Source organism: Malaclemys terrapin, chromosome 3 (assembly GCF_027887155.1).
Source record: "Malaclemys terrapin pileata isolate rMalTer1 chromosome 3, rMalTer1.hap1, whole genome shotgun sequence".
NCBI classification, from domain to species: domain Eukaryota; kingdom Metazoa; phylum Chordata; order Testudines; family Emydidae; genus Malaclemys; species Malaclemys terrapin.
The window spans coordinates 47,125,001-47,146,249 of record NC_071507.1 but is presented as its reverse complement, the minus strand read 5'-3'; the positions used below and the strand labels follow the sequence as shown (position 1 = coordinate 47,146,249).

Here is a 21,249-nt window from a genome sequence, read left to right as displayed (position 1 = left end):
CATTTTGGCTGTTTCATTGCCAGAGGAGGCTTTGTGTGTCCCAGAGGAAGTGAGCGATCTGGCCATAACAAAACCCGCCAAAATATTTAAACACCGTTCCGATCTTTTCTAATGCAATGCATAGTGAATGTGACTAGAAAAGGATGGTGAGTTCATGAAGGGGAGTCATTTCCCTCTGGCCTGCAAGTGTCTGGTGAAACATGCACAAATGAGCCACTGGGGGTGGGGGGTGGAATGATTAGAACCAGGAACATTTACTTTGCTTCCTTCTCTCAAATATATTGCTTCATAGAAACATACAAATATTAAATATGGGTCCCAGCTAATGTGTTTACATCTGGATTCAGATCATGAACTTCCTAAGAGTTTGGGGTGTTCAGATCATGTGTTTTGGTTATCAGCCTTTGTCAAAAAAATGTAGTCACTAATCACGGACTTGTAGATGTTTTAATCTTGCAATAAGTTATATAGAAGAAACATTAAGACGGGACAATTACTGTTGAAAACCCTGAGCCTGCCAACCATGGTGATTGGTTGAAGTCCTAGAAGTTACCAAGCAGGTATCACAATGCGTTGAAAGGGGAGTTATTTGTTATGGTCCTGATTCATTCGAGTTGATGTGTTTTGGATCAGGCCCGAAAAGCTAAAATATTTGGTTGCTCAATAAGATGGCTTTTGTAGAGGGAAATGTCTTCAGAACAAAAAAATGATCTCATACTTTAATGTCACTTTGAAGAACATTGAGATTCTTTTTACCTGGATAAGTAATTGTGTTTAGACAAGTAGTTAGAATACGAAAATGCTACAATAGGGGTGTTCACATGTAGGGTTTTACGGGAATGAAGACAGTTCTGACAACATAATGTTTAGAACAGAGCTGGTAGTATAGAAAAACAATAATTTTATGTCCTTTAGCTGCTCTGCAAAGAATCAGGTAAATTGGTCTCCATTGCTGCAGTACCTTTGGTGATTTGTTTTTATTAATTCTCAAACAAAACAAACAAACAAACAAATGGAAGGGGAAAAACCCTTGAACCATTAAGGTAATGCTTCGTGTCTGATTTTAAACCCACAAATATAGAGAAATTCAGAGCACAGCTGAAATTTTGTGTTTATGCCACCTGTAAATATCACATTAGATCACCTCCTGCTCAGAGGTTACCGTCCATACCAACATAAGCTAAGGAGAGAGTTTCCATCCTACCAAGCTGTATTTTCTTGCTCATCTGGACTTAATTCACATGCTTAAGAATGTCTGAAGGGGGTAAATACCTGCACTGAAGAAGACTATGTAGCGGGAAAGAACCTAACAAGAGCATGTGAAATAAGTCGGCTATGATCCCTGTTTTGGAAGCTGCTCTGCCTGAACTGACCCCAGCAGTCGCACAGAACTGTTATGAATTTAATTGGGGTCCCGGGTGGGCATCGGGGAGGGGTGTCTATCTGTGTTGCTCCAGTCGCAAGATTGTGACCTATGATAGCAAGGTGCTGTGTAAACATAAATTTTGGGTCCCTTGTCATGATTTATGAAGTCTTTTTCTTAGCTTCTTGTCAGTTTGTCATTGAATACTGGATAGAAGAGAAGGTTCTGATCCTCGTCTTTTAACCCCGGAATCCATGGTGCTGATGTACTATCTCTTCCTCCCTATGGCCAGCCTATACCACAATAGGTCTGTTTGCAGGCACAATGGGACTGTTGCCTACAAAGCTGAGACACATTAGTGTGGGAGGTGGAGATTTTTCAGACACTGACCCATGGTTTCCTCAGATCTCAAACATCTTCCCCATAAAATGCAAGTCTCATCTTTAACCTCTCACAATAATGAATATAATCATAAATAATAAACCATTTAAAGTTTAAAAAACAAAAATTGCCATTTATTTTTTTTAAAAGAGGTAGACCCCCCAGAAATGCAGGATGTTAAAACTGCATGTGGATCTTTGCAATTTTGTAAGGTGCTCCAATACCTGGTTGATGGCTGCAGTATAAATACATACAAAAAGATCTCTCTTTTTTTGGTCCCACTCACTCTGTCTTTGCCCTTCTTTTTCTCTCTTAACCCATCTATTCTGAACTTTTTATTTTTCTCTCTTCTCTTTACTTAAGTGCACTCAAAATCACAGGATCTTGGAGAGCTTTCCAAATTGGCTCTTGTTGCCTGCTTGCAGTGTATTCCAAACTCTATTATAGTATCTTTTGTTGCATGTGTGCTTTAGAATTCTGTGTCATTTGGGACGTTACTATTACCCAAAGGCACACATTATATCCTGTACCTACTTCATCTCACTTTCCTTTTAGTATGTATTTGCTACTTACAACATTTTTATTAATGACTATTTAGATTATTTTTCTGATACTATCGATTTTCTTTTTGCTTTCAATCTCCAGTGGGAGTGTTGTGATATATACTCACTCATTCCATCTATATATACATTTCTATTTTCATTCCCCAGATGTGTTAAAGGCAGATACGAAAAGGGCCTAGTCTGATCTCACTTGCTATTTACCAGTGTGAGTTTGGAGTAATTCCACAAAAATCAGTGGAGTTGCACCAGTGTAAAAACAGATTTAGATCAGAGTTGGACCCTTAAATGTTAATTTGGTAAAACTGTCACTCTACAGCATCCGTTGTATGGAGCATATGTTAGTAGATGCTCATGTCTGGAATGATGATTCACAGTTAATCGTTATAAGAAATAGGCTTACCACTCCATAAACTCTGGGAAGGACTGTTTTCTTTTCCAAACATTTAAATTACTCAGCCATTTTATGCATTAAAACCCAATTATAACTTAGAGTATCAGAGAATTTCAAAAGCTATTTTCTTCAGCAATTGTGCCTAGACCTATATTTTATCACTGAAAGTTCACACTCTTAAATGCATTTTTTTTTTTTTTAACGGAACTAGCAAGACATTTGACCAGACATCAGGTGTTGCCCTAAAATACTAACAGAAAAACCATATTTTGTCATTTCAAAGGTTGAAATTCTACTCTTGGATCAACATGTTCTTGGCTTTAAAAAAGAACATAAGGTTTTTGTAGGCTGAAACACTGAAGCTTATATTCTTCAGGACTGATTACCAATTGTGCTTTTACCTCAGGTTAGAGATAGGCCAGTACCAGAATACTAGATCCAAGCTCTTTGCAGCTAACTCTCCCTCCTTCCTGACCCTCCCACCCCCTCTCTTCTTTTAAGACGTATATGGTCAGATCTGAAAGCCCTTGAACTCTGGGAAAGTTGTGATTTATATCCAGACTTCATGGTTTGGGTCCATCTCTATTCCAGATAGCCATGTCTTCTTCATTTCAGATGGCAGAACCCTAAGCATTTGACTCAAGAGGAGCATGAATACCATAATAAACCACTCCTGTTGTTTCTACTATTCTGTATGCACTGAACTAATTGAAGTCTGAAGAACCAAATAAATATACATTAATGACCACCCTACTGTCACTTAAAGGAAAACTGTATCACTCAGACTAGCACTATGAAATTTCAGTGCACCCAAATGAACTCCAAAATGTAGCCGAATAATCATTGACCAGCTTCCTTTGAAACTGCAATATTTAGAGACAAGCAAAGGCTGCTTCAATTAGTTTGCTTTAAGTATCTTATGAACACTGCACATGAGAGAACAAAGCCAGAAGGAAATTTCCCACTCCCACAGCCTTATCCACAATTTGAGAAGGGATTTGTAGGATTATGAGGAATGATGTATACTTGTTTTGGAATTGAAAGATGGGTCTCACGCACCAGGTTTTGGCTGTCACCTACTTGCATTGACATGGTCTATCTTGGCGGGGTTCTATGGCTAAAAATCAGCAATGGCCATGCCACAACATGCAGAAATCCCTACTGTTTCATTTTGGAATACAACCCTTTGTGATAGTAAACCTGATTTGACAGTGTCCAGCTGAGAAGATGCATGATATATGACCTATTTGGAGTATGTGCAATTTTTTAAAAATATTGTCCAAGACAATAGAATAATCTTTCAGATTATCCATTGGGAGGCTGATTTCTCAGCAGAAATGTATGTGTCTCAGATTGTATTAGTCTGGGGCAGGAAGGTGATCATTGTAATTGTAGATAAGGCAATACCTACGGAGTTTCTTATGTGTTTGTAAACCCAAAGGGAAGCACTTAGAAACTAATAAAACACACTCAAGTGCAGCCCTAGAAATGTGACTATCTATTTGTTGAACATTGACCATGTATTTTTGTAATGTAGCTCACTCTCAGAGCCTTATCCACCCATTGGGAATTGATAGCATAATTTTTACCAAATTTTTACCTATCTAGATCATGGTTAAAAATCCACAGGTAACCAGGAATTCAACAATTGAAAAATTTCACGTGTAGGGCCAAGTTTCTTTTCATTTATGGCTGTATAGCTCAGGAATAACCCTGAGGTACTCTAGTATAAGAGAGAAGAGAAACCTTAGGCCATATTTTAACATTAGATATGATCAGCATAACTTGGGCAAAAAACAAATTATATTGTAATATTTTCAGAAATAAAAGTACTGACTTGCAATAGCATAATGCCTTCAAAATTAATTTTGGAGATGCTTGTACTTATCAAAAATCTGTTCAGTTGTATGTAGGATTGCCATCTAGGAACATACACATTCTGTATCATTTAGAGAGAAAGGGAAAAAGCAATTTTACCACCAAAGAATCCGATTTCAAAACAAGGAATAGCTCTGTTGACATTAACGTGGGTCCAGGGATGTCATGCATGAAAAAGTGAAGGGGGCGTGTTTTTAAAAAAAAAGAGAAGAAGAAATTAAAAGGGAACAAGCAGCTGCAGTTCTGTTTTGATCTATTGTGAGTCTTGTATGTGGAGCCTAAGCTGAGATAAGAGCCTAGTGTGTTGCTTCATGTAGCGCTGTAAAACTGTATGAATTAAAGTTCCCAATGATATTAAGATTAACGAAGTAAAGTTATACTTGTCAATAGCTCCTCTTGTTAGATATTTAAAGTTCAAGTGCTTGTTTGCTTTAGTTAAGTGCTCTGAAGTGCTTCAAAAGGCTTTGGCCCATTTATATAAACAAATAGAGAAACTCACTGATAGTCTACTCTACCCAGACAGAGTGTCTTACCCAATAGTAAGAAATCTCTTACTGGAGTCTGAAAAGGATCTACCCTAGTGGCCTCCAACATACTTGAGCCTTCATTTTATATTCTTTGGTCAGGACTTTCTCATCATTGCTTACATTCAAACACAATTTTCATGCTGCAAATAACATGAAAAGAGGGAGTCAGGTTAGTAGCCCAGGTGCTTATTTATCCAGGGGACAAAAGTGACTAGTTATCAAGAGTACCATGGAAGACTGGTATTCTTTCAGATTATTGCCAGACTTAGTATTTATTTGTGCCACAATATTTTGTTCTCCTTTTTGCTGGATGTGCTAATTCAGTAATGTTTACTTTTTAGTATCCTTTCTTGCTTGAGAAAATCAAAGGAAAATAAGGCTGGTCTGGATCTAGGTGGCAGGACTTCAGAAAACTTTGAATGTAGTGATATTTTGTTACTTGTTACATGGACTCAGTTCTAAGAGGTCATGTAGCCATAGCTCAGACATATTTTCAAATCTAATACTTGGAAAATACCCATTTCAGTGGGAATTTTTCATGTCCGTTAATAGAGAAAGGGAGAAGGAAAGAAACTTGCTGATACCAAGAGGCTTTTAAGCTATTTACATGCTTCCCACAATGCCTACCACTTGTCTTCATGATGACAACTAAGCTACCTCACCATTGCTTCTGTACATTACATACTGCTTAACCCCACAATACCATTCTTCATTCAAGGGCTTGAAGCCCAGGCACTTCATTAAGTTATTTATTGAAGGGTAGGGAAGTTTATTAAGCAAGTCTCTCATTTGCACAGGCTCATGCTTACAAATAGGTGGATACAAATTATGAGTAGTTACCTATTAAAGTCAAGGCAGTTAAACCCTGAAGTGAAGGTGAGTTGCATTCTGTGCAAGGTTTGATTGGCAGAACTGAGTCTCTCATAAACAGCAATACATGGACTCTTTGTTCTTTGCTGTTGCCCTTTAGAGAGACAGAGCAGCTTGCAAAATCAAAGATGTCCCAATAGGGACTGATTTTTCCCATGCAGGATATGAGTGAAGGACTCCATGAACTGTTCATCAGAGACTCCAGCTCTTCTGACCAAACTGTGCAGGGCTTATTTGTTAGATGTGGGTTGAAATGCAAACCAGAGAGCTGCCTTAAACAACACCAAACCTCTACCACCCTCCTTCCAGAATGCAAAGTACTGTGAACAGAGGGATTTACCTGAACCACACCATTATGCTGAAATGAGATACTTTGGCAACCTGGATGAAATCAGTATGTTGCGGTAATCTTGATTTGCACGTGTTTTCTTCTATGTGATCCAGGTGCTGTCTGTGAGCCCCAGGGGCAGTGCTACTGGTAATTTAAAGTTCATTTTAAAAAACAGAAGTTTGACTAATCTTACAAAAGTGAACCATGGCATAATTTGAAGATTTTTTTTTTCGTCAAGTTTGATCAACTCCAAAGGAAATCTTTTCTAAATATTAGTTGTGAGATGAATCAGGGAAGGTAAGAACTTGTCATTCCTCATCACAGGAAAACAGTGTGTTATCTCTTTGTTTCAGTAGTTCGGGAAATATATATTTTTAAGGATTTATTTGTTTTTAAAGGTCAGAACAAAAGAAACAGGCATTGAAACAGAGTCAGAATCCTTTCCTTAAATTTACTGTATTGTATGCGTATAGTGCTGCCTATAGCTAAGTTGCTCAACACTTTCCATTGTAAGACCTTGTGTTCAATTGCTTATAACTTTGCCAAACTTCAACCATTTGGATTGAAATTTCCCATGCCAGGTGCCTACCTCAGATTGATTTTTAAAAAAATTTCAGCTAAAATAGTTCAGCCATTTCCAAGAACATATTTCACCATTTGCCAAGTCTTTAAGATGTAGTAGGTTTGGAGCTCAGTTTTGCTCCAGAATCCAACTTGCAGGCTGCCCATAAAGCTTTGAAACATATCTATCAGTCCTTTCCAAGGTTTAGTTCCCATAATAGACTGTATTTGTCCATCTTATTTTCTCGGTAAAGTCTGATGCCCCTTTGCCATTTATTTCCTTAGACAATTCACTATGCCTTTGTTATTGTTGATAAACTGGAGAGGGTTCAGAGAAGAGCCAGGAGAATGATTAAAGGATTAGGAAACATGCCTTATAGCGATAGACTCAATGAGCTCAATCTATTTAACTTAACAAAGAAGGTTAATGGGTGACTTGATTACAGTCTATAAGTATTTACATGGGGTACAAATATTTAATAATGGGCTCTTCAGTGTATCAAAGGAAGGTATAACACAATCATAAGGCTAGACAAATTAAAACTAGACAAATTCGGATAGGAAATAAGGCATACATTTTTAATGGTGAGAGTAATTAACGATTGGAACAATTTACTAAGTGTTGTGGTGGATTCTCCATCACTGACAATTTTAAAATCAAGAGTGGATGTTTTTCTAAAGGATATGCTCTAAGAATTAATTATTTTTGGGGAGTTCTATGGTCTATGTTATAGAGGAGGTCAGACTAGATGATCACAATGGTCCCTTCTGACCTTGGAATCTATGAATAGTTGCTTTCCTTCCGTAGAATTTTCACTATTCTTTTTATGTGCATTTCAAATATATGAAGTAATGGGGTGAAATTTTGGCCCTATTGAAGTAAATGGGAGTGTTCCCATTGATTCCAGTAGGGCCAGGCTTCATTCAAATTGTATCATTGTTATATGGCTGTGTGTGTAATATTCACATACAGTTGCATAGTGTCTGTAGATAGATACTCCATTACAGACAGGTACCAATTCCATGCGGACATAAAAATCACAACGGGGTCTAATAATAATACACTCCTCCTTTGAGAAGCTTTTAAATTTGTTGTTTGGAGTTCATCAAATTAAAATATAAAAAAGGGCCAAGTTGTCCTGAACCTTGATGCCACTATGAGCTTGTGGTTTGGCTAAACAACTCAATGAACATAGTTTGTAGAGGCTTGACTTTCCAGGCAGGGCCGGCTCCAGGCACCAGCGCAGCAAGTTGGTGCTTGGGGCGCCCCCATGGAAGGGGGCGGCATGTTCGGTTCTTCACAGCAATTCGGTGGTGGATCCCTCAGTCCTTCTCGGAGGGAAGGACCGGCTGCCGAATTGCTGCCAAAGAATGAAGCGGAGAGCAGCCGCCGAAGTGCCGCCAATCATGGCTTTTTTTTTTTTTTTTTCCCCCCGCTACTTGGGGCAGCAAAAAAGCTGGAGCCGGCCCTGTTTCCAGGTGCCTCACCCAGGTATGCACCCCAACTTCCGGTGGACATACAGGCAGTTCCCCTGGTAGTGGTCCTTCCCAACGGGCTTTCTTGTCTCTCCTATCCTCTTCCCCCTTTCTTTACAAGACTGGTATAATCAGGTGCAGTAGCCTTTAGTGACTCAGGTTTCTGCAGGACCCTATGGGCCTCTCTCAACATCCCTGAGCTGAGGAAGGGAGTTGGGTAGGCAGCAGAGTGCTTCTCATGCCCCATCTGCTTCCCTTTATTAATTACGTTGTGACAAGGAATGTTATGATACCTGGGGGGAGTCCCCTTCTGGGTTCTGATGGAACCATACAGCCAATCATATCCATTCTGTATGTGGCCATGATAAATGTCACCTAGACTCCTTTTATTTTACAATCCAAGTTGTGCATTTCATGATCCATGGTATAAACCGCAAAAGATTACGTATATTCACTTCTGTATCTAAGCTCCATTGACAGTAGTGATGATCTTGGAGCCAATCTTGCAAGGCCAGTGCTTCTTGCAACATGCTGAGTACCCTCAACACCTGTTGAAGTCAGTGTGAGTGGTCCATTGTTTGTCTAGCAACATATGTACGTCAAATGGATTCAAGCAATGAGAGAGAGAAATTTTATGTCTTTCCCCAATAAAACTAACAAAGGCCAAATATGACATAACAATATGGGCTTGATTCTGCTCTCAATCACACTGATGAAAATCAAAGGTACCTCCACTTGTGTAAAAGTAGTGTGATCTCAAAATCAGGCCTGATACGTCAGTTTGGTGTGGTATGAAGTTTGTCTTGTCACTTGTTTAGGAAGACCATAACTCATTTATGCCTTTGCTACTTGCAGGAAATGCAGTCATCTCAAACCCATGGCAACAAAACTTTTATCCCACAACACATTGTCACTCATCCTCTCACACATTTTACATATGTATCATTTATTTTCATCAGCACCTGTCTTTCCACTGTTGATTTATTCCTTTCTAGGCCTCTGCCCTTTTATACAATACTAGATCAAAAATCATGCATGTGTAGAAGAAAATTTCAAAGAATACTGGTTTTAAGATTTTTATTGCCAACATGAAAGCAAATGTGAAGTTGCATTAAATTAACCACTAATTATTTATCATGAAACAAGAAAGAGTTAAAAAAAAATTCTCTCTCTGTCCAAACCAGACTTTTTATTCCCACTCCAACAAAACTGTTGCAGGAGGTTTCTGTGGTATGAATAAATGTATTTCTTTTTACACTTTAAGGTGTAAAAATGCTATTGTTTCATTTGAGGTGTGAGAAGATGTGCTAACCTTGTCAACGTGGAAGCAGCAGAGCAGAAATGATAACTGTATATACATTTTTTTTAACAAAATTAGTGTGTGTGTGTGTGTGTGTGTGTGTGACTGAGAGACACAGAGAGAGAGAGAGACAACTTATTTAAATCCTGAATACAGTCAGACCTCATATGCATTGTTAAAAAAAAGCCCTAAAGAATTGCATATGGATTAGGGGGATGAATATTCTATTATTTCAGTCTGTTCTGCTGATCTTCTTATTGTGACTTTGCGCTTCAGAAATCTGCCAGGAATTTGGCTTTGCCGTACTAGGCAGTAATTTTAAATGTGTATCAAGCACTTGATAGTGTATGATTTGCGTGCTGTTGCATTCCCATTCCCTAAATTTTCCACCAATTTATTACTTTTTTCATACTGTTTTAATATTTCAGGATGATGAATATATACAGCATCATTAAAGGTAAATAAAAAATGCATGAAATTAAAAAATGGAATATTAGATGTTTCTTTCCTGTAATCCCTAGGTCCAATAGGAATGAAATGTCTCTGTTCTGTCAAGTAATCCCTAAACATGATTAGGGACCTTGTACTTTCCACATAGCCCACATAATATTTGTATCATATAAGCCTATTTATGTAAGGTTTGAGTAAAAGTTGTTATTAGAAGACCTATAAACCTATTTTACAATTCAGAAAGATATGCTTGCCTCTTAATCTCTCTACTTTTATTATTTTGCTGGAGTTGATGGCAGTGCGTCCTTAATTCATTTTTCAGAATGCTGTTACATCTTTTGGGTACTTATATCATGCATTAGCTAGCCCATTGAAATGTATTTTTAAGACACAGGATTGAGTTCATCAGTTCATCTACTTCTATAGCTTCTCCTTAAATCTGAGCTAGGAAGGATGTGTGACTCTTTCCTGGGTCTTTTCTGCGACGTCCAGATTTAATCTGGACCATGGGTCAGGAAGGCACAGGAATCTTTCCTGTTGTGCTTTTTTTTTTTTTTTTTTTTGTGGGGGAAGGATTAATTTTCTATATCTGAATCACATAAGATATGTTGGTGATGTTGATGTTTTCGACAGCATCACATTTTGAAATCAGCTTTTGATTTGGCCAGCTGATTGAGTGGTTTTAGAGGGAAAAGCTGCACGTAGGAAAAGTTTTAATTGAAATACTAATAGGTAGGAGAAGGAAGATATGATAGTTAGTTAGTTTTATTTTATTTATTTTATTTTATTTAGTTCTGGGTCGATTTTGTTATTTCTTCCTATAATGCTGATCTATTTGGGAAGCAATAATGCAATATTCCCTTCTTGGGAATTGAGGGTACATCTACACTACAGGGGGGAGTCGATTTAAGATACGCAAATTCAGCTACGTGAATAGCGTAGCTGAATTCGATGTATCGCAGCCGACTTACCCCGCTGTGAGGACGGCGGCAAAATCGACTTCTGCGGCTTTCTGTCGGTGGCGCTTACTCCCACCTCCGCTGGTGGAGTAAGAGCGCCGATTCGGGGATCGATTGTCGCGTCCCGATGGGACGCAATAAATCGATCCCCGATGGGACGCGATAAATCGATCCCCGAGAGGTCGATTTCTACCCGCCGATTCAGGTGGGTAGTGTAGACCTAGCCTGAGCCTTATTGTTAAACATCTTCCATTTCCATTGCGAGGACATAATTGTGCCCATTGATTGCAATAGGCGTTTCTCCGAGTAAGGAGTACTGAATATAAGATTTTAACAAATCGTTTGGAAGTGTACCGAGTCAATCTGCTCCATATTCCTGGCTCTGCCACAGATTTCCTCCTATGATTTTGGGCAAGTCTCTTAATGTCTGAGTGTCAGTTTTCCATCTCTAAAATGGGGATAACAGTACAGGATTGTTGTCGGGCTAAATTCATTAATGCCGTGAGGTGCTCAGATTCCATGACAAGAGGGAGTCTTAGAAAAACCTGTTCATAAATAAAATAAAAATAGTACTTTGTGTGTAGTTTAACTGGCCTTTCACAATAAGAGTATTTTCAGTTCATATTTGACGATCACCCGTGATAATTTTGTGTTTCACGTACTTTGATTTGAGATTATATAAATTTTAATATTACCTAATTGTTTCTTTTAAAATAAATACTAATCGAAGATGAGTTAGTACTATTTTCAACCATATCACACTGAAATTGTACTTTTAGTCTGTTTTCAGCAATTAAGGGTAGGTTTCCTGAGCAGTGGCTCGTTGCTTGTACTTATGAACAGCAAGAAACGTAAATGCTCACTGCTGAGCCACTCTTTCAGGAACACTAAGATCAATAGCTGTTATTTAGTCTGCATTTATGGGGTGTGTTAAATGACCACAATTCCTGATGTTCAGCATGAATAGGGCATGTTTAAAACTGTACTCTATATTGCCCAGAAAAATCTAATGCAGTCAGAACCTTCAATCCTTACTCTCATTTCAAGTAGTCAGTTTAGGTGATCGGGTCGTTTTGTTAGCTTGAGACATTTTAATTATTTTAGTGTAAGTAGGTGAAGGAGAAGTGAGCTTTTCGCACACAAGCCCTCTTCCTCCTGCCAGCATATGGAGTAGAGCTGAGATACCCTTATGTCATGCTGATCCTCAGCCTTTGTTTTATCTCCTTGGTGCTATTAGCAGCTGCCCTTTAGTTACAACAGTTTATGTCTGGGGAGTTCCTTGCATACAGGGGACCCAAGGTCAGAGAAGTACAAAGGTGAGCTTTATGTCATTCAAATTGAAATGTGCACACCCACACCCCCCAACTTGCACTGGGTGCTCCTGGCCTGTACATGAGATCTAGCCATATATGCAAAATCAGTTTCAGATGCCTTTATTGCTGCAGTTTAAGTGGAAGATGGGAATTGCAAAGGCAAAAGCTTAATTTAACCAAATAATATTGTACTCTCAATCCTTAAAATGAACTAATTCTTTAGAGTACTTAAGAAGATAACATATTTAAATAACATAGGTATTTACGATGGAAAAATTAGATACTGAGACTATGCAATGGCTGCCTCTCATGGTATTTTCACTGCTTTTACCTCATCGGAAGTAATATCATTATTGCAAAATTTCCAAATTGCTTTTTACACAAATCCACAGAAATTAAATCTCCTCCTTGTTATAAATATGAAGTGATGTCTTGAGACACTACTTTATTAGCACAGATCTATGGAGACAACCAGCCAAATTCTGCTTTCAAATACACCACTGTAAATATGGAGTAACTAAATTGAAATTGAACTCAGTTGAAACTTTGTGAGGCCCTGATTCAGCAAGGCACATAAGCATGAGCTTAATTTTAAGCATGAGTAGCATTAGAGGACTTTAACAGGGCAACTTGTGCTTAAAGTTAAGCATGCACTTCAGTGCTCACTGGGCTGAGGGGAACTACGCTTAGTCTATAGAGTGCCGTGTGATGTACGAATAGTGGTGAATGATGTACATTGGAAGTCTTTGGAGATCAATGTCAAACTCAAAGGAAATAATGTGAATACAGGTCTTTGTAGATCATGTCAAGTTATTCAGATGACAAAGTAGCATATGATACAATACATATTTGTGTCTGCAGTGGAGGCTTTGAGCCAAATTCTGCTCATATTACTGCAGTTTCAATCCAGAATAATTCCAAAGAAGGCTACGCATTATGTCAAGAAGAAAGGGTGAAACATCAGTGCAAATTCTACCACCAAAAAAAAAGAAGAATTTGAGCTGCGAATTGAAAATTCTGCATAACAGCTAGCATATCACCTGTACAATTGTGCCTAGGTATTGCTGCATACAGAAGGCTACATCAATGAGTCTCTATTTAGGCAACATAACCTTTTGATTTCAAGGGGAATTTTACCTGATTAATAACAGAGTAAGAACTGCAGGATTTGGTCTTTGCACTTTTAGAGGGTTCCACTGCACTCTGCAGTGCCATAGACCGGACTATTGAGGAAGTGTGTATTACCGCATGGGTTTACTAATCTTTCTCTGACTTATCATTAGTATCACAACTCAATCTCTAAGCACTTATCAGGATATATAGAATTATTCATGCTCATAGAAGACCCAGATTTACTACAGTGCCTGCAAGTAGAACCAGCAGGACTCAGTAGGAAGCAATGGGAGACTTAGCTGACAAGTACCTTGTTTTTAAATAGATTTATGTCAGGACCATAATGGCTTTTTTGAGCTTAATTTAACCAATATCTGAGCTTTTTATGTAAAGTGGGATAAGTTGCACAAGAGAATAAAAACAAGACTTCTACCAAGTGATATAATCGGTTTTACTTGCACTGTCAAACCTATTTTATGGAGGAAATCATGATGAACCATAATTTTAAAAACTGGAGGCTACTCATGGTTGTAGAATTAAGCACTTAAGTAAATGTATATAAGTTCAGGGCCTATATGTGCATCTGCACTAGCATGCTTAACAACTTAATTTGCTCATACAAATAACCACTTGCAATTGTCATTAGCTGATTATCGCAGCCTTATATGTGCAAAATGCAAGTGTAAACCAACTTCTAGTTTTTAAACATTTGGGTTCCTGCGTTTTAGGGTTTGAGCCAACACTCACTGAAGTCAATAGCGGTCTTTCCAATGACATCAATGGGCTTTTGCATCAGGCCTTTGGTGCTATTGTCATAAACCTTTTACCCCATCAACTTGTGGTTACAGTAAGGCTGATTATTACAATCAAGATAATTGGAAATATATGGTACTCTTATAGCCATGTCATGTTGGTTTGGAAGAAACATTCTGAGTCCAAGTTGACGAAAGTTCCCCAGGCCTACAGCTAGTAAAGAGGATCCCTCAAACAGATCTGTGTGGGATGTTCTGTAAAATGTGGTTAGTTTCTGTTTTGAACTTTTAGAATGATTTTTGTTGTTCAGTTTAGACATCTTTGAAATCATAAGGTTCAGACTGTTTGTTAAAATCAGTGGATTAGTCCATGCCTACGTAACCGTGCAGTATGTTTTTAAGAGTGCCGGCAGGTGGGTTTAAACTTCCACACACTTTTTTTTTTTTTTTTTTTTTGAGAGTATGGACTTTTATAAATAATGCCACAGAAAAGCTCAAAACTAAGTTGCTGGAAGGTCAATGGTCTCGTATGCTTTTTTTTATCAATGCAGTATATACTGTATTCTTCGAAAGGATCTAACCCATTTCTGTACTGGCCTGTCAGCATTCATCACCAGTATCTGTTTTCCCCCTAAAAATAAATAAATAAAAAGTCACATTTCATTCTCAATCTCATTGCAGTATTCAACTGGATTATCAATTCTTGAAAGTGTTCGTGCTTGCTCATTGTTTTAACAGGAACATTTCTGAAACAGTGGATTTTCGAATGCATTAACACCCATTTATCCCTTTCCTTGATTATACAGGCATCACAACCAAAATTAGGGGAGTTGCTCTCACTGTTTCTCTCACTCCTTATCCCTCTAAGAGCAAAATTTGCTGTCTTTTCATAGTAACCTTTAATATGCAGTATTGCTTTCTGTTTTAATGATCCCCAAATAATGTCATAGTTACATGAAATAGTTTGTCGCAGCAGGTTTCTTAGAATTTGTGAGCGTTTTTGTTCCATATTCCACAATAATATATCAAATATTATTTACATTTTTACTGTTTTTCATTCAATAGTTTAAATACCCATTTTTCGGAGACTTCAGATTGCTTTTGAACATATTTGAATGCATTTTTAGCCATCACCAAGCTTAAAATAGGAACCCTTTTTTCAGCTTATCTTTATTAAACACCTGTAAAAATCAATGGTATTTCTTTTTCTTATAAAGCTCTCTTCCTTTAATGAATGCCAGACATAATGCACAGTTTTTTCTAGTGTGGATTTGTTTGCTTGGCGTTAATGGGCAGTAAATGGTTCAGTAATGTCTGTACTATACAGATACTTGTTATGTTATAGATAGGAGTTTGATGTTAAAATACGACTAATCTGATCATTAACCATAATCAGTTAGAAATTATTGTTTTATTGAGTGTCAGTTTAAAGAAATTCTATCCATAATGAAGCTGTAGGAATGGATCATTCTTTACAAATGCTAATGTCTGCCAATCCAAAGAGTGTGAGGTAGGGTTTCACAAATTATATTTCCTTACCAGTTTTTCCTTTTCTTCAAATAAAATCAAATATTCATTTTGTATTTCTTAAATTACAGTTTAGTTAGATAAACACAAGTTTAATTGCACTTTTATATCTTAAGAGTGGAACACCAGCCTTTGCTCTCAGAAAGTCAGTAGCAAAAGTTCTGTTGACTTCTACCTATCATCTAGGTTCTTACCTTGGCGGGGTGAGGCCTTCAATGTTGTTTTGGTAAAACATGTTGAAACCAAATTATGTTCCTGGAGTGAGACATTGTTTGTCCTAGAACCAAATTTCATAGATTTTTAAAAAACAAGAGTTTGTTTCTATTTTTATGTCCCTGGGTTAATTTGATTAGGCCTGATGCAATGCCCGCTAAAGTCAATGGGAATATTTCCAGTGAATTCAGTGAGCATTGGATCAGGCTGTTGTGCAATAATATGTTAGGCAGCAAAGTCTGTATATGTGTCTGTGTTTAAAAAAATTCAATAAGTATCTTTTTTTCCAACTAAAAAAAGAGGGCGGTTACAATAGAAATGTAGCCAATACAATCTCCAGTTTAGCAGTGTGGAAGGCACTGCTTAGAATTAAAAACCCTTGATGTGACAAGTAGAGAAGTCATAAGAAGGTACTAGAAGAGATGACAAAACTTAATATGCTTATAAATAATTAAGTGCTATGATCAGGACTAAGAGTTTGATCAGGAATCAGAGTTTATTTTTGAAGAATGTTGTGGAACATTTGAAAAGGGGAAAATACTCTGATGCAATTAGAAAGTGGGAAGGTCTGGTATGCTGGTTGCTGCTGCTACTGCCTCTCTGATAAGATTGTAAGAGTTGCCAATATCAGTATTCAGTCTTGTAGTGTGTCACAGTGCTTTCATGTGAACTGAACTGAACTGTCTCTTCACACTCCCTCCCTCTCTTTCTCTCGCTCTCATTCCCTGCACTCATCGCATTGAAGTCAGGGGGAAGAAAAAAGATTTGAGGATCGCCCAATTTGTTCTGACATAAAGAGATGTTTAGCTCTGTGAAAGGTGGTGGAGGCAGAGTGCCTGACTGACACTTCAACAGTGTGTCTGCTGGGATTGCTCACTTCATGTCCCTTCATATTCCCGCTGTGTCCTGCATGAGTGCTCTTGTCTAATCTTCACAGTGAGAACACCAACAGTCCCTTGGGCTTTGGTGCTCAACACCTTGTTAGACAGGGCTTATGGTGCCATAGCTCTTGGTTTAGCACTTGTTTTTACTCTAACATTTCAGGTTTGTTTAAGGTCCAAATAAAAGATTTTTCAAGTAGGTTCCTACAAAAATGCTGTATATCTCCTAATCGCTTTGGTCTGCTTTTAACAATTGCTGGCTTTGGGTAGTATCAAGTAAAACCATGGGAGAGAAAAAAAGGAGAAAAAAACAAAAGAAAATATAAAAGGACCTTGCTAAGTCAAAAATGTACTGCTTCAAGCAATGGCGTGCTTTGTTTTTGTTTTTAAATGAAAATGTGTTGACCTGCTTTTGTAAGTCTAGAAAATAGACTAGTAAAATATGCATTGAAGAACTGACAACAGTAGTGGCAAATTGATGAGAAAGTCAAGACCACATCTGATCAGTAGCACCTAACTCTGTGCTACTGGTTGCAAAAGAAGTTTAATTTAGTTGTTGTGCTTCTATTTTTTTAAGATTCTGGACACGTTGTGGTACATTCTAGCATGCCACATCCTGTTACAAGACGCCACATCTAGTTAGTTTGTGATGCTGAATAGCACTAAGAGCATGAGTTAATGAGATGTAATGCTCAGCTCTTATTACTGGAGCATTAGTGGGTACCCTGTTAGCCACAGTTACTACCCAAATTCATCCTCTACTGTAAATCAGACACAAACCAGACTTTTTTTTAACAGATGAATGCTGTTGTTAATATTAGCCTTCTAAAAAACATTTTCCTATGCCTTGCTTATACATTTTTTAAATGCCTCCCATATTCCTTTTTTAAAGGCAGTTATTTGCCGCCTAGATCCCTAAAACAGTTGCCTGTGACAAACAGCAGAATAGCGTCACCCTCTCTGCTTCCTGCATAGTTGGTGTCCCAATACCATTAACCCAGAAACATGCTGCACCAATTCTCTGACACCTGGTTGCTCTTGTATCTTTCCTTGGACCATTTACATTCCCCTTCAGCTTCAAAATTTGAACCCACCCCTTCAACATCCTAACACACTTTCTGTGTCTCCCGGGAGACTGAGGAATTTGTGGCTCACCTTGTAAGTGATTCCTAATGCAGACTGCATTCTAAGAGCAAAAATTTCAAAGTTGGGCACCTAAAGCTAAATAAAAATCAAAGCTAGTGCTGAAATGAAAAACAAAAGCTCTCCATGACTCAGCTCTTAAACATGGAATCAATAATGCATCCTTTAAAATACATAAAAAGAAACCAGTATGTCTTGACTTGAGTCTTGGTTGGAAAAATGCCACAGATGTACTCTGGCATATATAGACTGATCTTGTAAATTGCTAAGTGCATCCTAGAAGTCAATGGCTGAGGAGGGTGCTCAGCACGTCACAGGGCTAGGAGTGAATTCCATTATCTGGATTTCTCTGTAAAGAAGATGGCACCAAGGCAATAGTTCCAATCTCATCTATCTTGATTGTTCTGATGGGCCATAGTACCGCAGACAGTTCATCAGTTAGAAATATACTCCCTAAACTTTCAATGGGACTACTTATGCTTAAAGTTAAGCACATGTTCAGTACTTTGCTGCATTGAGGTTTTAAAGGTAAATTTAAAACCATGAGGTTCACTGAATAGCTAAAGCAGACTGTATTTTATGAGTTTAGCATGAAATATAGTTCATATATACACATTTTAGTAAGCGTTTTATTCAAAAAATACATTGGCACAAACCAAGAGGAGCTCTACAGACAACACAAGTTGATCCAAGCATTTGCGTACTTATGGAAGTTCACAGACAAGAAAGCCACCAATTTTATATTAATTTAAACATTTGTTTAAAATACAATTGTAACGACTCATCAAATTAATCCATGGTAACATACCCGCTAAAAAGACGGAAGGTCTGAAGGGAAATTCCAGATCCATGATGGGAAGAATTCTCTTTTGACTAATATAACCCAAAACTTCAAAATAAAATGGCATGATCACCAGAGGTGAATACAAGAACCTCTGTCTGAGCAACCTTTCTGTGAGCTATATATATCACACAAATCCATCACACAAGTGAACAAGTATGAGATAAATATTTTTTTAATATTTAAAATAGATTTAAGTTAATGCTTTAACTGTGGGATACTCTGAGGTAACATCAACTTCCTAATATTGAGTAACTGTTCTATATGTGCCCAGGTTTGTTGAGCATAATGTCTATATGTTAAACAGTTTTCCGTAGTATTTAAAAATTGACATTTCAAAGAGTGTAATGGCATAATGAAATGTAAACTGAAAACAGGAATGAGTTAATTAGACTAATGATCCCTTGACTCCTTTATTAGCCAGCTTTTTAGAAATTGGGATTAGCTTTGTTTTCTCTGCTGAATAAAGACAGGAAGGATAATGTTGATTCTAGTAAATGACAGCACCAGAAGAAATGAGTGTTTTCCTGTTAGTTATGGGTTTCATTGTTTAAGACAAAAATTTTGCTTTCATACACACCTACCTAATTTATTACACTTTGAGTTAGGCTTAGACTGGAAGAGAGACATCAGGAAAGCATTTTAGGAATGCCTAGTGGTGTTACTTTAAAAGTGATCTACTGTATTTTACATCAATACTGGATTCTATACATTAATGGGGATCTTCAAGACACAGAGCCTTACGTGCGTTGAAGAGAAGGCTGGTCAAAGGGACAACCTGAGGAAACTTGACGACATTGGAAGTTGGGCACTTTATTTGTTCTTGTGAAAAGAATGAGTTATACTTTTCTATTACTTGTGAAATAATCTAAAGAAGCGTGAAGAAAATCCCAGTAGACCTGTAAAAAACGTTTAAAAAAAAAAAAAGCTGTCAAGCATTCACAGAAGAGGAGAATTTTTACAATAGCAGGAAGCACAAGACTATTCTCATGTAACCATTTTGCAGTCAGTGGAATTAACCAGGTGTAATAGAGGGCATAAATTGGAGCAATGAATACTAGTTTTTAAATTAAAATGCATAATCCCCATTTTAATCCCATGAAGTACTGAGCTCCCGCCAAAGGGAGCAGTAGGGGCAAAAAACCTAACAGGCTTCAAGAGTGAACGTGATAATTTTATAGAGGGGATGGTATGATGAAACTGCCTACAATGGCATGTGGCCCATCCGAGACTGCTAATAGCAAATATCCCCAACGGTTAGAGATGGGGAGGGCTCTGAGTTACTACAGAGAATTCTTTCCCAGGTGTCTGGCTACTGGGTCGTGCCCACATGCTCAAGGTCCAAGTGATTGCCATATTTCCCCTGGGGTCAGATTGGCAGAGACCCTGTGGGGGTTTTGTCCCCCTCTGCAGCATGGGGACCGGGTCACTTGCAGGTTTAAATTAGAGTAAACGGTAGATTTTCTATAACTTGAAGTCTTTAAATCATGATTTGAGGACTTCAGTAACTCATCCAGAGGTTATGGGCCTATTACATGAGTGGGTAAGTGAGGTTCTTTGGCCTGCAATGTGCAGGAGGTCAGACTAGATGTTCACGATGGTCCTTTCTAGCCTTAAAGCCTATGAGTCAGAGTCCTTCCACTGAAATCTATGAGAGCAGAGGGCACCCAGCACCTTGCAGGATTGGGTTTTTAACAAATGCCTGTGGAATATAGAATTTATAACACAAATGAGCCCAAGCAAGGGACTTGGCAGCGGCTGAGTTATGAAGCTTTTTACTTCATTACTATTCCCCCACACCCTCATTAAGCATTCTCTCTCTGTACACCACAATGAAGTAAAAGTAATAATATCATTTGTTTATGGATTTAGTATTTTCAGCTTTCAAGAATGCAGTTGGAAGAGTGCAGATGAGCAGTTTGGGGTTAGCCCGGCAGCCGCTCACACTTTTTGGGTATTGCAGGGATTTTCGCTTTTGAGAAAGAAAGGCTATAATATTGGTTGAGTGCCGTTAGTGATTCATTAGGTGCGATTCAATGGCTCTTGGGTATGAGATTCACTTGGTACTTAATTTTACCCTGTGCCTGGTATAATATGCAGTCTGAGCATTGCCTGGAAAAGAGTTGAACATTATTGTAGTCCAACACTATGCCTGACCTTGCAGCTCAGTATTAATTTGAAGTAGAGGAATTAAAATTTTCCATTCTTTTGCATTGTCATGCCTCACATTGATAAGCACAAAGAAATGTAAATAAAAAAGACCTATTTCACAACCCTAGCTACCACCTTTTTGTTTTATGACAAAAGACAGTTAATTAGCATACTAGCAGTAAGCAGCCTTCCCAAACTCGTGCTAATTATGTATTCTGTTGACCGTGACTCCAGTCATAAGGTAATTGGCTTGCAGCAACATGAC

The 21,249-nt window shown here is 38.0% G+C and overlaps 1 protein-coding gene across 5 annotated transcripts in view; it reads left to right on the top strand.

Moving 5' to 3' along the window:
- Positions 1-21,249, top strand: part of ESRRG (estrogen related receptor gamma) — a 472,761-nt gene that overhangs the window by 189,393 nt on the left and 262,119 nt on the right. The window contains exon 1 of one of the 5 annotated variants that reach the window (XM_054022556.1): positions 127-146. The exons of the other annotated variants lie outside the window; for them this stretch is intronic. The gene's annotated coding sequence lies outside the window, so the exon portion shown is untranslated. Of the gene's footprint in view, positions 1-126; positions 147-21,249 lie in introns of those variants that run through there. 5 annotated transcript variants of the gene reach the window in all.